This window comes from Falco biarmicus, chromosome 2 (genome assembly GCF_023638135.1).
Source record: "Falco biarmicus isolate bFalBia1 chromosome 2, bFalBia1.pri, whole genome shotgun sequence".
In the NCBI taxonomy this organism is placed as follows: Eukaryota; Metazoa; Chordata; class Aves; order Falconiformes; family Falconidae; genus Falco; species Falco biarmicus.
Window position 1 is genome coordinate 36,609,733 of NC_079289.1, and position 16,067 is coordinate 36,625,799.

Sequence of the window (16,067 nt, forward strand, 5' to 3'; positions counted from 1 at the left end):
CTACTATTCTAGTTTGCTTGGCAAAGGAAGTTCCACTCATTGACAGGCATGCCTTCTGCCATCTGTGTTAAGTGGGTGCATTGCAAGCACCTGGAGCTACAAGGAACACTTTCCTTTTTCATTCTTTCTTGTAAAACAGATGGGAAAAAGCACAGCTAGTAGTGTTATGCTGTGTTTAAATATGAGAAGACCATCATCTAGTCTCAGTTGCCTTTCAGCCAGACTTATATATTTGGACTCCCAGGTTTTAATCAGCAGAAGCTTGTCAGTGCTCAGGAGACTATGTTGTGAGCTACCACCAAAGAACAGGAAAAAGGCCACAGTGACCTAGTACTTATGCAAAGGCAGTATACCGATTAGAGGAGATTATAGTTTTCCGAATGCAAAGCTCTATTTTAATGAGCACTTTAAGGGCAATGCAAGAAATCTCTAAGCCTCTTGAAGGTATGGGACAAATGGGAGGATTCTCACACACACAAATTAAAATGTCAATAAGGGACAATTATAGCCTTGCAAAGATGTTTCTTATACATACGGCTGTAGAATTTCTCCTAAAAAAAAGAGACAAAAATTTATATGGCCTCATTTTCACAAAGGTTTGAAGGAGAGTAAAGCACTTTTGAAATGGATTAGGAGACAAACTGAAAAGAGAAATCCAAGAAAAGCCTGTGCAACACACGGAAGCACTTGAGATTCTGTAAAGGTGTAAGGGTTTCTGGCCAAATGTTCCTAATTCAGGTAACTGTGTGTATGCACTGGGCCAAGTGCTTCTTCTAAAATAATAATGTTTGGGACACAAAATGTTGGCATTTTTATGCTTAGCAGTTTTGAATAGGGAAAAGAAATAGGTGTGCTCAAATCAACCTAACGGAGTTGGAATATTGCAGCTCTCATCTTTTTGCAAAGGGGAGAGGGGATATAGTTATGATCTAGAAGTTTTTCAAGGAAGAAGTAGCCCAGTCTGCAAATGATAGCTAGAGTATTCAGCTGAGAGAAAAGCAAGCAGTTCATTTTCACTTCGTTATTTCTATCTTTGCTATCCAATGGTTGTCTACAGTAAAATGCAGGAGCACTGCTTGTACTACAGGAACGGTGGCTAAGGTGTAACAGTGAGATGTGAAGCCTGTAAATTTTAAACTGCCACAGTCTGATGATGGCCTAAAACACAGTTTTTCTGGATAATTGCTCTACTAGTAAGTAATCATACAAAAGATGCTATGGCACAGAAAAAGGCTTCAGGCTCTGAATTCTAGCTTCACAGAGGTATTTTGCTGCATCTCTGAGGCAATTGTTTACATTCATGCAACAAAGAGTATCTCAAATAGCCCACTAATTAGCATTTCCTCTTGGCTTGATTAAGCACCCCATAAGCTGACTATTTTAAACCCCATTCAGGATTAATGGGATTCCTCCCATTCTAACTACATTGTGCTTTTCACTGCTGAAGTTGAGCATGCAAACGGTAATGTTTAAGTGATTGGTTCTTTTTATGTCACTGATATGAAGGCTAGACTTCCAACCTCAAAGCAAGGCGTTTTCTTCCTTTTCTTTTTCTTTCCACTCACTGTTCACTGATTTCTTCACTAAGATGAACAAGTTGAGTTCTGTAAATCTCAGTTTGATTTCGAACCTCGAGTAGTCCAATTGTGGACGTGAGTAGTGGAAATAGTATTCTAAGAGTTATCATATTAATGTACAATACAGAGTCAAATTGCTTCTTCCTGTATGTGAATGAATCTTTTTGTCATAGGGTTGTATTACAAGATTTCATTAAGGGAAACAGTCTGAAGTCTTGATTGACCTATGTCCTCCTTGCATCTGGCTGCATTAAGATGTGTTTTGTCTTATTACAGCCATTGAAGTAAACAGCTTTGATCCCACTGTAATAGCAGCCTATACTCTTTGCTATTTAGTCTTTAAGCAATTTTTGCACCTCTGCATATTTCATCACCCTAAGGCTTTATAGTTCATATTAACACATCCCAATCTGTGATCTGAAAAATACTAATGAACCACAGTGCTCTGCAGAAGTGTACCTCTTTTTTAATATTGATTATTTAAAGTTGGTTGTGAAGAGTGCATTATAGCTCACAATGTTAATGTGTAATGTTAATGGGTCCTATCAGTAGCCAAATATAAAAAAAATAAAAAAAGAAGAAAGAATGGCTGCTTTAGATCATTGGTAAAAAGAATTAACAGCTCTAGATAAAAAAAAAAAGAAAAAAGAAAAAAAATACTTGGCCAGGCTATTAAGAATTGACATGTAATAGGTCATAGTAATATATCTGTCAATAAGCCAGTTACATGCATTTGGTGTATTTTTGATTCATTCCAAGTAAGCTGGACAATAGTTGACATTGATCCAAAGAGAATCCATGAACAATACTTGTCATAAACCTCCTTCCTTCTACCTATTATCTCAGCTCTTTTTATTTTTTGCCTTTTACCTCATATATCCAAATGAAAGCCCTTTTTAGTACTTAAAATCTGCTAGTGATCAAAAGCTGCTAGGTGAAATATCCTCATGCATCTTCAAAGTCATGATTTCCCACAGACGTCAAGATAATCGGCAGGACAGATGAAACAAATGTGTCTTCATCTGGATTTTCGTCCAACCCAATTTGCTGGAATTAGAGTTAAACACAGCAGCAATCAAAAATTAGGAAGAGCTATAAAATTAACATACAACATCTCCCACTCTTTTTTAATTCAGTTTTCCCACTAGTAGAAGAAAAAAAAAAAAAGTAGTAACTTTTCAGCTTTTCTTTGGAATCACTAGGGACTAGACAGGGATTTTAATTTTTTTTTTTCTAAGTAAAAGTTAATATTTCTGTGGAATAAGTAGGTGGGAATTAGACAGTAACAGCTGAAATTTAAAAAGCTGTTGAGCTTCTTATTCAAGAAATTAGAAATCCAGTTACACCTGAGAATGCAGGTCTGTTTCCTTATCTTTGTCTTTAGGCTTTTAAAGGTATTTTGTTCAAAGCATTACAGTCTGTGTTTGGAAAAAGATATAAGCTATATCATGGATGATGCATAGATTTAATAAGATATTTTTCTAAATGAAGAAAGTTTGGTTTTACAGCAGGAGTAGGTTAATTGATAATTACAGCATTATTTTAAAGCAAAAATTACAATATATAGTGTAGGAACATAGGAAACCATTAAATAATAGAACTGTTAGATCTGGAGTTAATTCATAAAAACAAGTAGTGTAGTTATTCACCAAAGGGAATTTCATTTGAGAGGTTATTTCATAATCACTATGGTCATGGAAGAAGACTTTCATAAAAAAGTATCAGAAGCCAGCTGATGTGAAGAGAAATAATTTCTTTAAATCAACAGTTTTGTAAGCTTTGTATCCCATCTGTTTTTATGTAGTTAAGGAAAACTGAAATTCAGTATTCTTCCTGTGCAAATAAAAGAGATTAATATTTATGAATTATGACTCAGATTTAGATTTATGTATTCCTTCCACAAAAGTAGGCTTATTGAATCACTACTTCCCCCCCCCACACACACCTGAATTGCAGGTACCTTTTGCTTGGAAGGAAACTGAATTTATAAATATATATTTTGCAGTGGGCATACTAAGGTTTAAAACACACACACTGATGGGTGAGTGGCAGTGATTGGCAATTACCATGTTTGTAAGTAGATTTTCTCTGAGGAATGACTTCTTCTCCAAAAAATGAACTTCAAATAACCACAAGAAAATTTTAGAAAGTGTAATGTCATTTTGTAATTTTCCTTCTTCCTAAGGACAGTGTGTTCTCACATCATCATTATCATTATTATTATTAGTGTAAAAAGTGGAGCTAAAGCCAGGAGACAAGACAAAATAATGAACTGCTTTGTTCTAAAATAACTTGTTACTTTTTCTATTGATGATTTGCATGACTTTCTGTGCTTCCATCAGTGTTTCAGATTCTTCAGCATTAGTATCTAAACGCCTGAGCTGGTTTATACTAGTATGACTTAATAAACCACCTTTGATTTCAAGAATATTAGTGGGTAATTACAAATGTTTCATAAATCACAGTTTGGTTCACAGTTGTTGAATTTATAAAGCTTGTTACCTGATGTATTCCTTAGTTGTTTCCATTACTTATCATGTATATACATCCTTCAGAAAATCAAGAACCCAAAGATGTCCAAAAGCTCTGAGAATCCAACACCTGTGAAAATAAATTCAGTTTAACGCAAGATAAATATAAGACTTTTGAGAATGAAGGTATTCTGAAAAATAGTGTTATTTTTGCTATTTAACTTTCCAATTATTTGTTAATAGCTCTGTAGGATATGCATAAAATATGTATTGGGTTAAAGTCTAGTCAGAACTCTTTGTGTGTGGTTTGTGCTTTTATTATTATTTTTTTACTTTTAATATAAATGTTTCACTGATTTTGCATGTTAAATGTCAATGTTTATTAGTGAAAGATGGGCATAGTACTCCATTTTCATGGGCAGTAGTATAATCAATGTTCATTTACTATGACTAAATAAAAGTGAGTATACAATAGAAATATTTGCAGTGCCAATAATCACAATACAGCATAGCCCCTTGCACAGTACTGCTCTTTTCTTTCCTTTGCTTTTTAGACAATGAAAATCGTAGCTTTGAGAATCCTGATATCTTTTCATGCAGCATTACATGTTGCCATGGCCAGCTGGTAGGAATCAAGACTAGGAAGGGAAATTGAAGTTGTCATCCTAAACACCGTGTCAGTATTTCAATTAGTTCTGAAATATTGTGAGTCAGGACGCATCTGTCTGTAACTGGTAGTGCATTTAGAATATTTCAGGATCTAACTTTCAAAGTGTCATTATATGCAACATAGTTCTTTAATACAGTTTTTTGTTTGTGTAAGAGCAGACTTACTTCCTAGAGAGTTAATGTATTTGAATTTTTTATTGAATGTCCCCTCATTTTTTAACACATTCTAGTTTAGAATACATCTTAGATCACTGAATAATAAAAAGTAATTACATTTTTGCTGATTTTTCCAAAATCATGTTTTTCTATTAAAGTTTTTTTTTCTTCCTTTCATCATTGAGACATTGTAATGATGTCAAATAAAATAATTATATTGTCTTATAATGCATAATGAAAATGAGTGGAAAACTAGAGTGTTTTAGGAAAAGTTAGGCAATTAATTATAGTGGGATATCAAAATATTTTGCCTTGGTCACTACAACAATAAGGCAAAGGATTTTTGAAATCAGTTATAAACTGACCGCATGTAGAGTTTATCTAGTCAGCAGTGTATTATTGACCCATGTACAGAATGGCATACGTTGGAAGGGCTTGAGTTGAAACATACATATTCTGGGATGGGTTACCCAGATTCAGGGGTCTGAAAGGTTGGTTCTTCCCGCAGCAGAAGGCATCAGTTACAAATGGAGAATCTGCAGCTAGTGTCAGCAGCTGACATGTAACTTGATTTTTAGCACAGTCATAGAATTGAAACATGGTAAAAAATACTCTTTGAAACAATCATTTTGTTTAAAAAAAAATACACAAAAATCCACATAATTTAACTCTCAAATGAAAACAAAAAAACAATCCAAGCACACAACCAGCCCTGAAAATAGCTTTCACTAGAATTTTCCACAGGAAATTTAGGCTTATTCCTTCCTTATTCCCAACAAGATTAACTGGAAAACAGGCCTTACATTTTCATAATAATTTCAAGTTTTCAGAGTTTGGTTTAATTCTATATTTAAACAAAAATGAGACTTTCTAAATTTTACCTGAGTAAATGTGATGTTGCAATTAAAAGTGCATAGCTTAACCACATAGTGTTCTGTAAATGTTTCATTCTGTAAATTAATATTCCTTTAAAGATACTAGTAATCAGGCTGTCATCTGAAATGTGCAAAGTGAATTCTTGGAAACAATTTAAAAATGGGTTTCCTGTATCCAGAGATTTTGGTTATTCAGTTAGACTCCCCCGCCCCCTCCTCCCCCTTTCTTCCCTTCTGAAACCAAACCTATACTCCAGCACATTAAATTTATAAAAATAGTTGTGATTTGGAGGAAAACAACAATTTCTAATGAGAAGGATGTTTGAAAATGTTGATCAGTTACAAGCCATAATTCCTGAGAACTGCATTTTCAGTACTCAAACCAAGCCACTTTGTAAAGTATGAACCTGAGACTGCAAAGTTAAAAAAAGAACAGTAGGAGGATGCTATATTGGGACTGAAAACTCGCCGAAGTCTGATGATAATTGGGTGATTGTAGAAAATTATATTAGACTCATTGTCATTATTTAAAAATAAAATTAATTTATTATATCTGAAATTCATCATGATTGTTTGACTAGAATTTCTTTTGCAATCCATTTCCTATACAAAACTCTGCTTCAGTATGTAGTCCCATGTATTTACAATATCCCTCTGAATGTGTGAAATAAGGTGAAGAATTTGAGTCTTTAAACTGTCTAAACCCCAAACTCAAATATTCATATTATTTATTGCATTTGGAAAGCTATCTCTGACTATCATAATAGATATTTTGTGTCCAAATGTTATTGATTATCTGATCAATATTTTCCAAATTAATCTTTTTTTTCCCCCACAAGTTGGTTTTGTTGTGAGGTTTTTTTGTTGGTTTTTGGGTTCTTTTTAGTTAATGGGACAGAGAATTCCCCTAGATGAAACAGTAAATAATCTGATTGCTGTTATACCAGATAAATATATGGATATATGGGCTGTAATTTTCTTCGGTAAAAAAGGATATTTTACCATCATCCACTTTTTCTGGTTGTATTTTTTTTAAAAAAAAGAATAAAGAAAAAAAAAAAGAGCAGCAACAACAGCATTTTTGAAGGAATCAGCGTTGTCTTAATTCATGATGAATATATGTGCAGAAAGCCTAGCAGATCAGTTTCAAAAGAGAATTTAAGCAGTTAAATGTACTGTTTCAAGATGCTAATGAACATAGAGGTAAAACAATACAGGTTTTCAGTGTTACAACTTAAGTTTTAATGTCTTTTAATATCCATTGCTTCTACATACATTCCAGAGTCCTATTCTGAATTTAGCTTGTAGAACTTTATGTAATGTGCCTATGGTTACATAGTGTATCAGTGTCACAGCTGGATCTGCTTTTTTCTAGTCCTTTATATTATCTTCTATGCTATGACACAAAGGAGAAATGTGAATGGGGAAATTTTTTCCCCCTTTGTCTCAAATTATCATACTTCTTGATAATATTGCTTCAACAATCAATATAATTGAAAGTCACAGTAAATTGCTGTGATTTCAGTTTTATTTTTGGATCACATAGGTGCAGAACCTGTCCAGTTTAGACAAATCAGTAATACATCCTTAAACCTCTTGATGGATAAGAACTGAAAAGGTGTGTATATCTTCAAAGGGCAAATGAAAAGGCACTTGGTATAAAATTGAATTCATACTCTTAATCCTAAGTATGTACAAACACCCAAGGAGGAGTCAAATTATTCATACATCTCACTAGTAGCAATTAGGTATGTTGTCTGCTTAATGCAAAAATACTTAACTATATGTACTGGAAATAAATAGTCAGATGTTAATCAGTCTTCAAAACTATCTAGTGTTGAATTCCTCTTTTCTTTATACTATACAGGAGATTAAAGAAAATCCACACTCTTACTAAGGAACCTGCCTATTAAAACATTATGCAAACATCTTTTATTTAGCCTCTTTTTTTCCTTCATTCTCAGTAATAGGGTCATCACTCTTCCTCTGTGAGGCTGCCATGTCTTCAAACACAGCAAAATTTACTTTTTCCAGCATTTCAATTCTTATCCCCTTTTTAGAAAGAATAACTTCCTCATAGAAGAGTTAGAAGCCAAATATTTTCATTAGGTAAAGAAGTTACCTATGTCACCCTCAGATTAAAAATTTCTAAAAAAAAGAAAGGTAAAAGCTGAAAAATATGAAAAGCAACGAACAGGTTTTGCAGAAGTTAGTAGACCTCCTTATTCAAGTGGTAATAAAGTGGATCCATATTTTATCTTGCTCAAGACTTTTGTCCTTGGAAATATAGGTGGAACTTGGTTATGCTGTCTGGTGTTTTCCAACATTTATGTGAAAGGTATAATGGACCTTCTGTTGTTTCCCATGCCACATAAGCCACAAATCTACAGCAGCATGGATAAGCCTCAAAGCTGTGGACACCATTTGTCTTGAAGATGTCCATGTGCTCCACATAGCCTTTCTTTATGATAAGCAAGATGCTGTGTGCTGCTTTCATCTTAAGAAGTTTACCAATTGAAAACAAGGTCCCAGATTCTGGTTTCATCTCTAGCAGCTCTCTTGTAAAGAGCTGTAAGGCATCATATCTTGCAAATACATCATAGCTTTTACAAACTAGTTTTGTACCACTGCACTAAAGCCACCAGTGTTGTTCTGTACTAGCTGAAATGCCTATTATTTATCATTTTGGGTGGACATGTAATAGAACTGAACACAAGCTCTGGCTATTCCCGGTTCCCAGACACATCCCTCATTGGCTCCAAGAATATGGGGACTATCCATGCAGCATATAGCCATTATTTCTCTCCATCTCAGTGACCTGTCCAAATTATAAATTGAATAAAGGTTGGAGTACAGCTGAGTCACATTTTAGCAGTTCAGGAACTGTATTTAGTGTTCTGGACATGCACTTTGACCATTACAATCCTAAATTAAGCACTAACTGTCATTACTGGCTCTTGCCAATCTTTGTAATTCAAAAGTAACTGAAGAACTGGTCTTTAAGTCAAGAAGATACATTCAACGTCTTTTGTTTCCTTCAAATTAAACTCAATAGTTACTACAAATTATTCAAGGCAGTCTGTCATATTGATCCCACAGCTTTGTAAAAGTATTTTGCACTGACTGTAGCACACTAATCCTAAAGTAGTTTTTCATTTGTGAATGTCTTGGGTTTTTTAACCACACACACAAAAAAAAGAGAAAAATAAAATTCTGAGTAGTAACATCAAAGAAAGATTAAACACATGCAAAATTAATATGAGCAGACGTCACATTTTTTTATGAATGTACACATGTAACATACAATAAGAAAAGTATTTATCCTACCAAGAAATCTTGGTTCCTACTGAAAAAAGGAAAGCATTTTTCTGGCATTTCTTACATTTAAGTACTGTTCCTTAACTAAAGTAAATATTATTTTAGTGAAATATTGTGGCCTCTGAGGATTATCCTGACATATTCTTCCCAGAAAAATCCCCAAGACTCAATAGCCTAGTTTAGTTTTAGGTAGCTATTTAAAGCAATGAATTTAGCAGTGTCCATTCCTTCTGCAGCCAGTGAAGACAAGGAGATCATAGTGGGCTGAGTAACTTCTACAAGGGACATATTTTCTTTCTCCATTAACCATATTGAGCATAGGATAAGAACATTCCTTTCTCAAGCAATTATTTTGGGTGCTTAATGTTAGCCATGGTGTCTTCACACATGAAATAAACACAAGGAATGAAGTAGTAGGCATGGTACAAAGATCCACTCTCATCAGAAAGGTCTTAGACCATATCATCTCATTCGTTCTATTTTTTTAAAATTATTTTTTAATTTTTATTTAAAACACATATTTTTGCTATCTGTTGAGAAGTCTTTCCCGTCATGTCCAAACTGTAGGGACAGTTAAACCTAAAGAAAAGATGGTTAGAAACATGTGTTATAGTTGCCTTGGTGACATCAAGAATAAAGAAATAAATGAAAACTCTTTAAAGGTTCTACTCAGCCCACCAAAAATACAGCAAAAATTGTTTAGTATTAGCTAATACTCAGTGTTCTATTAAACACTAATTATTTCATATGGATTGAATTACATACAATCTGTGTTCTATGACTGAGAAGCTCTTGCTACTTAAGTATACGCAGGTTATTTTGATGAAAGAAGTTCAGAAAAATCTTATCTAGATACCATAGTTCAGGCAAAAGTTCCTTAGCTGTTAGTAAGTTAAGAGATGGTAGTATCAGGGCTTTTTCGCTGTGTAATATACGGTTAGGGCCCTTACTTACACAAACTACAAACATTTCAGTGGATTTTGTCAGGCAAGATCTAGTCTAGTGGCCTGGATGCAATATTCATGAACTACTCTCCAGTAGTCCATCTTCCAGTCCAGTTTAACCCCCAAATTAATCCATGAACTTTATAACACTGTGCAATACACCCCAATGTGTAGCAAGTGGAAAAATTAAAAAACATTGCTGATCTGGATTAAGACACTAATGCAGAAGATTCTTTATATGTTCCTAATAGACAGTTAATAATTACAAAAAGAGAAACAATCCAACAAACAAATGCCATGATGCTTTTCCAAGACTTAGTACAGCAAACTGCTTCAGAGTGTAAAACTGTTTCATAGAGACACTCATCTGCAGCCCTGGAAGAGATGCATGCATCCATGTAGACCAGTATGCCCTACTATTTAACAGATTACTAATTGTATAAGCACTGCATACAGTATGCTGTACAGGACTTGCAAAAATTAAGTGTCTAAGTAGACCTGAATGCCAGGTCTTCAACCAGATATCTTATTTTGGGGTATTGAACAGCTGGACATCATAATGCCTTAGTTAAATATCTGCTTTAACACACCACCTGCTTAAATATCTACTTTAACATACACCTTATGTGTATGAATGACACATAAGGTCAGACCTCTGTGGATTATAGTCTTCCACTGAAATTTCAGCCAGAGAGCTTTGCAGGACTATCTCTCTGATGACTAATAGTTGTGCACAATCAGTTAAAAAGTACAGACTCTGCTATGCGTAGAGACCCTGGCAAAATTATACCGAGCCCTTCTTTAAAAGCAGTAATCTACCACACAAGTTGTTGCAAAAGTAGCACCAGATAAAACACATTTCTGTAATACAGCCTACAGGTCACGGCAGTATTGAATATGAACAGAGACTATTAGTTGAGGTTTCTTGTTTTGTAAATTATTCATATTTCAATTTTAAGAGATTTTTTTTAATGTTATTGAAATTCTCCTGCCCCAGGGCAGGTTTCAGAATACCATAAGTTAATATACATGCCTGTCACCTTCATAGGGCCTGGGTTTAAATCTGGCTTGGGTCACAAGTGAAATTAGTTTAATGGTCTCAAATTAGTCCTTCGTAGGCATTTGCCCATATTACAAAACTACTATAGTACATAATTTGGCAGTAGAGTGCAATTGTAGAGTACTGTTCTCCAAAGAACCAAGAAATGGAGTAGAAAGGACATTGGAAAGCGGGTTTGCTTTTGGCAATGATATTTAGATCAAGCCAATGCAAATGATTTCTTACTTACATGAGATTCATTATTCAGCAAATTAGTTAACACATTGAAGTTGTCTAAATAAATGATCTCTTACTTTTCAATAGGTGAAATGACAGCATGATATTGTTACAGTATCATGCCATTTTGGACACTGACTGCACTCCAAGATGTACTTCGATTCATCTTATTTATGGCAATAGACAAAAAATGCTGTAAATAGTGATTGTATGGGAAAACAACACTTTTTGTTTGTTTTTTTTGTTTGTTTTGAAGTATGATGATAATTAGAACATGAAACAACCAGGCAAGCCATAATTAGAGGTTCAAATTAAAACAACATCATCAACATAATTCAACTATACATAGTTAAATTCAATTAAATAATTTGCTGACTTCTATGTGATCAGCTTTATCTAGCCTGATAATGAAAAACAGAAAAGGAAAAAAAAAAAAAGAAGAAAAATTGTTAAATAAATTAATTGATGTAAATTATTCCATTAGTTGTTCTAATAATGCAAAGAATGTGGTAAATGTCCAATATTGTGTTTCTTATATTTTTGAGACTATGACTCACTGAAATTCCTCTAACTTAAATGTAATCAAGAGGGGGGAAAAAAAGTAATATTTCTCCTTACATAAGCAAATGGGCACTCTAATTGAATGGAGCATTTTTAGGGTAATAGTCTAGTTGTTCAGCAGTTCTACAAAAGATGCTGAAGTAAAATTAGTTCATTAGTAGCATAAGAAATGTAAGACAGCACAGGAATATAAAGTCATATTTGGGCTGGAAACTGCTTTGGAAAAGGCATCCTGTCCACTTTAATACCTATCAGTACTTATGCATATTGCTCCATAAAGAGTATTGAACAAGAGCAAACCCTTCATATTCATAAGTGAAACTGTAAGGTTTGCCTCACAACTGCTTTCGCTCTGCTCCTGTACCATAGAGATGAGCTCTGGTACATATGCATACATATGTATGTTTTTACATACACACACACACATTATACAAATACATAAAATTAAAGCTAATAACTTGAATGAGGAAATATCCCGTCAGTGAGGGTTAAACAGATTAAATATTTGAAAAGCAGGGTTTCAAGATCACAGTCTTGCCTTTTGTGTGACAATTGTTTTGTTTTGATTTTAATATTTTGGTTTATTAAACTTTCAAGTGAAAAAAACACCACGCACAACAACATAGTGGAACATAAAGAAATAACCACAAGCACTGAATAATTAAGAAATCAATAAACAATTCAGCATTTCTTTGATGTTCAAATGACCTTCCTGAATTAGAAGCTAAGACAGTGTATGCAATACAAAATCTTTAGGTAGCTAATGTACCAAGTAAATTTGAGTAGGCTGGTAAATTTTGATTTAACTACCTTAACAGCTTTGATAGGTTAACTCTAAAGATCACTGAATCAGTCAAACATTAGCTCAGCAAAAGCCAAATAGAAGACAGCACTTAGAAAGTAATACACATGCAGAGAAAATATCAGTGAGTTGTGGGAGGTAGGTTGTAAGAGGACAGCCTGTAATGATGCTCCTTCTTTCCAAAATCCATGATATAACCTCCTACTGCTGAAGGCTGAGGTCAGGCAAAGCCTAAGGAAAGCCAATGATACATTTTTTTTGATTAACAGAAGTATTGTCTAGTTCAGAGTTCACATGAACAGCTAGAAAAATCTTGCATGTCTGGGCCTGAGTAAGGCAGGAAAGAATATGGCAATGCCACCTTTGTCCTGCAGCAAGAGTGGACCAGCCTCGCTGCAGCGGGTCAGCCTCACCGGGGTCTGAGAAGGGCTCAAACATAATGTTACAGCTAGGGAGGGTGGAAGGGGAGGTTACAGGTTCTTTTTTGCAGCAGACTACCAGTCTTGTTATCAGAGGTGCTTTATGTGCAGCAGTACGTTTTAGAAATGGGTAAATATACAACAGTTGGAAGCTGATTTTTGTGACTGGGGTCAAAAATGTCTGCCTCTACCAAATGATTCTTCTCATTTCACACTATCTACCTGAAGCAATCTTGTTAGGGTCACTCTGTGGAGCAGCTTTGCTGCCTCCTCACTTACGTATTCTAGCCCAAATCCAGCCTGGCTATTCTTCTGTAGCTGGGCATAATATTAAAGATTCAGCTCAAGGACTCTGAGGCTCTATAAATTGCTGAGTGCCTTTGGCATGCAGGCACTCTCAGTTCTTCACAGAACAAACCTAGCTCCCCCAGGAGTATAAATGAAATCACCCCAAATGTCTCACCATGTATACAAAGTCTGTCATTCACTCTATGTATCAGCTCTTTAAATGAGTCGCTGCTCCTCATACACAAAAATAATCAGAATTTCTGAGATGGTGGCAATAGATTTTTCCAAGATAAAGGGTAGCGCTGAGAATCTGTGTTCACCTTTTTATCTGCCCTCTTCGTGCCAGTTGTGTTGATGAAGTCTACAAAGCAGCCTGAATTGAAAGTCGACTTGATAATTTGTATCTTGCTCTCTTACCTATCATTATAGTTCATCATTATCTTCTAAAAGATTTTCCATTGCTTCTGAAACAAGTGAAGTCAGCACTCTCTCTCTCTCTCTCTCTTCTTGGGAAGCCGTACAGCTGTCAGTATGCCAATCTACCCACAACATGTTACATCCATTTAGCAGTTTGGAGGAAGAACTAAATGGATTTAGCTCTATTTGATCAAATTTAAGTTTATTTTTATGTTAGTTCAAATCATTAAGATCTTGAGCAGTAAATGAGTAAATGGAAAATATCACTAAAAACTGATGTTATATGAAATTAATCATGAGGATTACCAGGATTTCTAAGGACATTATATTAATTATCAGCTGTACGAGTACTGAAGATTATCCTTATTTTTTTTGCCTTTGCAAGCCAATCAAATATTATAGCACATAGGATGTTTCAGACAATAGAGTAAACAGAGGAAAATGTATTACCTGGGATGTACCTGTTTGGCCTAGGAAGTCTGAGTACAAACCATGGCTGATAGCTACTCATTACTGAGAACTCCTTATTGGTTCATTCATTATATAATCAATTTCAAGAGATTGATTGTATAAGTAATGTGCCCCCAAACCTACATGCCATTTACACCTTTTATTCAGTATCTCTTAAAATTAAACCAAATATTAATATAAGTCATAAATCAAGAACTCAGAAAAGTAAGAGCTCTGCTCATTGCAGAGAAAAAGCTAGAAGCCTCTAGAAACCTAGCATAAATTTTCTTGAGCTCAAAACATTAACATTATCTTGAAGCTTGCTTAAGAATTATTGTGGATTTATTTAAACTCAAGTTCAGTGCTGCAATCATTGGTCTTTTGTAAAAGAAATCCTTTAATTCTTAAAGCTGTCCCTCGAAAGATGAGAATTTCAGCAAAATATCAAAATAAACTTGTATTGTAAATGGCAAAGTCTGAGTCATGCATCAGATGCAATAACTGGAGTGACATGCCTGTGAAAATTAGCCAGCAGTTATTTCCAACTATGCACAGAATGAAAATCCCAACAGTAGTGCAAGTGTATGAGCTGTGTACTCAGGCAGTCAGTTCATAAACAATCTGCTTTGTTGGCAGTATAAGTAAGACCATAACAATAAAAAAAAAAAAGAAAAAAAAAAAAAGGATAACAACGCCAGACTGCAGTGGAAGATGAGCTTCTGACTTACCAGCATTTGGACAGAACAGTGTAAACATCAGTGCTCCAGCCTCTGCTCACTGTCACAAATTTTCATCCTTGTCCCTGCCTTATATTTCCACCTTTTGACCACATAATGATGTTGACTAGAGCAAATTACATTTGACAGAGAATTTTCTCTGACTTCTGAAAATACAGAAAAGGTTATATTATCCACTGTGACCCTAGAAATCTTTCATTCTGCCTTTTGACCTAAACTTTTTGATACCAAAGAGTGATGCATTAAGAACACTGATGAATATGAAAATAATGGTATAGGTTAGTACTGGTATTAAGTAAGGTATTGGCTGGTGTTAATTAGGTCTGTGATGACATTTTGTACACTGATGAGTTCCAACTCTGAGGAGACAAATGTCCATGGATTTTGTTAGAGCATTCACAGTTGGTGTCCAGCTCTCTCCCCTTGATTGCCAAGGCACTCAACTTACCTTCTTCTGCAGCTCAGCTGTATTCTTGTGAACAGACCACTGTTTATCCCTTTCACAACAGGTGACTGAACATGAAAGCTCCAAATCAAGATTTTTTGGGGATTTTGAGCATGACAGCCAGCCAACCTCCACCTTATTCACATGTCTTTGAGCCTTATTTTGCTCACCATTATTCCGTTGTTTTACAGTCAGTGGCTGAGGCAAGCAGCTCCGGTGCTGGCATGGCTGGCAGCAAGGCACTCTAGTGTGAGGCACGGGGGGGGTCCTGAACTGGGAAACATCAGGGGGAGCGGAGAGAGCCACCAGGAGCCCCCAGCACATGCAACAACATCTGACGGGATGTGGGCAGGACCAGGAGCAACGGTGGCAGAGCCGCACTCCACATATCAGGGAAGCCCTGAGGGAGCACACGTGACCAGGACGCCACCTACAGGGCGGGCAAACAGGGCGTGGTGCGTCAGCAAGGGCACGGCGCGGCAGTTTGCGCAGCAGTGCGCACAGAAGGGCGCGCAGGAAGGGCACTGAAGCCCTGCCAGCTCCACCAGGGAGCAATGGCACCCACCCAGCAGAAAGCCACGGCCTCTCTCAGCTCTGCACCCACCACGGCTGACGCAGCTGCCCAGGCAGAGCTCGGGTGGGAACACGCAGCCACCCAGGTG